The 4,710-nt window shown below is 43.8% G+C and overlaps 1 pseudogene; it reads right to left on the reverse strand.

Annotated features, from left to right (window-relative positions):
• Positions 1 to 2,324: 2,324 nt before the first annotated feature.
• On the reverse strand, positions 2,325 to 3,254 carry LOC138277778 (small ribosomal subunit protein eS6-like; annotated as a pseudogene).
• Positions 3,255 to 4,710: the final 1,456 nt, after the last annotated feature.

Raw genomic sequence — 4,710 nt, forward strand, 5'->3', positions numbered from 1 at the left:
GGTGGACGATGAGCTTTTTTGGGGGGGGTTCTCAATGACAAGGAAAGGCAAAGTGCTGCAGAAAAGTACTTTGTCAAGGTGAATAGTCCTGTGCATTAAGATCTGCTACACACTGGCCAAGAAGCACCTTATGCAAGGACTGAAGCTCACTCCACCAGGGCCACGGTTGCTATCACTAGGTGGGTATTTGGAGTGCCTGTTCTTGAAAACTGAACAGGCTGCGATGTGGGCTTTGGTGAACGTTTGTAAAGCACTACTTTCTTGACAGCCAGGTCTGAAGGGAGGGCCATTTCGCCCATTTGGTCCTGCTGTACATTTTGGTCTGTGGCCAATCAACGAACACTCCTCCTTGGGAGGTACTTCTTTGGTACCTATTGTAAAGGTGAGGACTCTGTGAATCTACATATCCATCAGAAGAGCATTACGAAAGGTATATAAGTTATTTTTTGGTGGATACTCTATCTACCCACGGATTTCTCACTGCCCTACCCTCACCCCGCCTAAACCAACTCCCTGTTCTGTGGCGTGGTCTCTTTACCATCTAAAAAGGTCCCATCTGCCAATTGTTTGTCTTCTATGTCCAAATAAAGAGACAAGCTCAAAACTGACATTGACACTCTGGGGTGATGCTTATTTGTAGCTCTGTTCTATTTCTTCTTCACTCACAAGGCGAATAGAAAGACCACTTTTTTGGCTGTCCTTTGGGAGTCTCCTGGAATTAGACACAGATATATGTTTGTGTGAGCCTAGCACAAAGTTGAAACTCCCTCAGGCAATGCCTTATAGATGATACTAGTTAACTGCCTGTATGTGATGCTATACTTCGTTAGGTATTTTTGTTTGTTTACTGTATATTGACTGTTTTATGTCAATGGCCCTTCTGTGCAATTCTACGGAAAATTGCATGTTATACTGCAGTCTGTGGACTATTAACGTGTCCTCTTATCACCTTTCAGCTCACGTTGTTCCCTTTATTCTTACACCTTTGGTGACCCAGATGCCAAGCAACATGTTGAGCTCCTTGTAGTTCATTGAAAACGTAATAAAAACGCTTTAGAAAGCATGTAGTTCAATGTTATTGCCAAAAATGCTGTAATTGTTTCTCAAAACAACTAGCCAGATAAATAGCCAAGACAAGAACCTTTGATTGTGTTTTACAACCAGAAAGATGCAGCACGTATAAATAGAGTTAGGATCCGGTTTGAAAACAACAAGCACCAATAAGCCAGCCAGCCCGCACCTCACAACGTGACCAGATTAAAGTCCCTGTAGAATTTCTGTAAATGTGACTGATCTTTAGCCATCTGTAGACCCGCTTGATCCAAAAATTGTTCAACCATTTTCTCTTTGCACTCCATTATACCTGTGCCAGGCATAATGCATGCAAAGGGGCGTTCCCCCTTTAGCGGGGCTGAAATAATGACGCAAAGAAATCTAAACAATTTCTTTGTGTTATTTGTTTCAGCACTTTTAATGCCTGCTCAGAGCAGGTGTTAAAAGGGGGCACACCATTGGTTACAATGGGACCCTACGTACTGTTCAGGGTTAGCGCCAACATTTTGGCACTGATCCTGAACAGTACATCAATAGCGTCAAAAATGTTGACGCTATTGCCCCCCACCCTGCGCCACGGTGCGTTGTATCTTAGATACAGCGTATCATACATAGTGGCGGTGGTGGGGCGCTAAGAAGCGCAAGGGAAGTGGTGCTGCACTAGCTGCAGCGCCACAGTCCTTAAATCTGCCCCATAATTTCTTTAATCCTCTGTGTGCTAGTTTTAAAACCAGGGCAGCAGGCAGCTCCAAAAAAGGAGGTCACGTAAAATGAGAGAAACTATGTGATTTTAACATCTCCAAACCATCCTGTGTCTACTTACAAAGTGAGCATTACACGTTTTAGCTGTAAAAAACTGTTACTTGGGAACATCTTGCTAGTATGCTGCATTCCCAGTTTAGCAGAAGAATACTTACAAATTGAAAAGTATAATACGCAGGCTCGGGTTTCATACTTGATAATATTCTCAAAATAATATTTCTCGTTCGTGCATGTGTTTTTTACCGTTATACTGATCATTAAGGTGATTCACAGCATTACAAGTCTGCATTACCAGCATGGAATGAGTACCAGGGCGCGACTCTCCCTCGGGGCAGCATTACACAGATCTGCACATTGCTGGCCAGAGCCTCCCTCGGAGCCCACCGACACCTTCTGCTGCTCCTGTGTTACTTTGATTTTGCAAAGTGCTCGAACTGCGGAGAGAAAGAGTTGATAAGGACACCTACCTAATCTGCATTAAACGCCACGGTTCCAATAGTTTAAGATTTTTACATTTGTCTGACCACAAAAAGTTTATTTTCTTTGTTTAATGTATAACTGGACGCGGACTTTGAGGCGGGCGCTGTCAGTGGAGACAGCCAGCGTCTCTTGGCCATCTGTTCCTGGCTTTTCTCCTTGGCTTCCTTCATTGTTTTAGACAGGAGATACTCAGACATACTCAGATGTAGCCACCTTGTTCTTAGTGCGCTACTTCTTCAGAGCAATACGCCTGCGTTTGAGCTGCAGCACTCTAGGGGTCACCAGACCATGAATCTTAGGTGCCCTTGTTCTAGGTTTCTTGCCTTTTTGCATAGGGGCTTTCTCACAACATACTGGTGTACATCACCTTCTTTAGAAATGTTGAAGAGTTTGCGGATCCTACTCTCTCTTTGGACCAAGACGACAGGGGACAGTGTTGTTAGTCAGCCTGGGATAGCCTTCTCGCCTTTCCTCACAATCACCAAGTTGAGCGCGCTGAAGTTTGCATCAATAGTGCAAACAGAGACTTACGCTTGCGTTCTCCAGTTCTTCTTGAGCGATAATAAGAGTGCCTCTTGCTAAGCAGCCAGGAGACCAGTGTGGGCCAGGACTTCCTGCTTCATGGGAAATCCCTGCTTGTCATTGCCACCGCTGACGCCGGCAACATCCCCGTCCACTCATCACCTAAGGGATCAACAGGAGCTTGGGGGGCCATGCTTTTATCACAGAAGGTTCTAAGTTTGCTGAGTCAGTTGACCAAAATTCTGGGGTAGTGGAAGTAATATCACATACCTTTTGACCTTAATGACATCGCAGGAAGTGAGATCATATGATCTTTGACCCTAATTTTCCCCAGGAAGGCATATCACAGGACTGTAACAACACACTCTTGCACCCCCTTACACTCATTCTTATTCACTCTCACTCACTCACCTGCATTCACTGTTAATCTTACTCATATTTACTGACATTTGGGCCTAAGTTTATTTATGCTTTGCACTGTGTTTGGGTCTCTCTTGTGACACAAACCCAACAAAAAAAGCTAGGGTGGGATTTACTATCTAATGCAAATCCTGATTTGAGCCGAATAGTGTACCAAAGTAATGCATATTTATGCTATGTGTTGTTTTGCGCAATTTGACATTGAGGAGTGTTCCACAGGTGGCACTTGGGTGCTTGCATGCCAACACACATGGATTTTTATGCAAACCCCTATCTACAAACATAAGTAAACTGGAATTTGCACCAAAATCTTATGACTCCTCGATCCAAGCCTAACGAAGAAAAATGTTTTTATTTATTCTCGTTCTTCCAACTTTACATGTCTGCTGAAACGTACAGCACACATACAAAGGGGGGATAACCTTAGAGCACATTTGTTACACTGAAAGTGACCCCTTCCAGGATAATCTTATCCTTAAGAGAACACGCACAACCTCTTACTATGGCGCAAGGGTGTATGAGCTGGTGCGTCTGTCACAAGTACACCACTGCACAGGGAGAGAAAAAAATGCACCTTGTCTTCCTTTGACACAAGGCAGCAAATCAATTTTGGTGCAGTTTTTTCCTGTGTTAGCGGATAGTAAATCCGGGCCACAATCTCACTCCTAAACTGTCACTGACTTCCACTCATTCTCATTTACACACGTTTACACATATAGATACATACTCACACATAAACACACTCATCAGTAAGCACGCACACAATATACATTTAAAACCGTAGTACTTACCACAGGTGGCACCAGAAGGACAATTCTAGCTAAGTGTGCTCCATTCTATATTCACTGATAGTGAATACCACAATATTATTCACTATTAGTGTAATAAAAACAGACAGGACTGCTTGTATTCCAATTCAGGCAGGACCTGGTTTGTCAGTTCAGGCTGTACTGATCCCACGAGGAGCAGGGTAAAAACAGACTGCATATGGCTGGGTCCAAACTGAGATGGGATGGTGAGCAAAATAATAATGTGTTTGAGTAGTATTCTGAGCAATTGCCAGTGGTTAGACTTTTTGCAAGCAGCCTTCTATCACTTTTTGTGTGTTTCATGTACTTCCCTAAGCGAAATGGGTATGCACAGCCGTGAGCCTGTGCTCACTGTGTCACTAGAACCAAGCTGTACCCGGCTGATGAGCCCATAACTATGGCAAAACCAGTTCTGGGCTTCTTGTGTTCCAGTTCAGGAAGAACATGGCTTGGCAGTTCAAGCTGGACTGTTTCCATGAGGAGCAAAGTCAAGAATGATTAGCATTTGGCTGTGTCAAAACTGAGATGGCATGGTGAGCAAAAGAGAAATGGTTTGGAGTGCTGCCCTGAGCTGTTGAAAGTGGTAAGACTTATTGTAAGCAGCTTCTCATCACCTTTTGTGTGTTTCATAGTATTCTGGCAGCCAGATGGTACTTGAAAAAGA

The sequence above is a fragment of the Pleurodeles waltl genome, chromosome 2_2 (genome assembly GCF_031143425.1).
Source record: "Pleurodeles waltl isolate 20211129_DDA chromosome 2_2, aPleWal1.hap1.20221129, whole genome shotgun sequence".
Classification (NCBI taxonomy): Eukaryota; Metazoa; Chordata; class Amphibia; order Caudata; family Salamandridae; genus Pleurodeles; species Pleurodeles waltl.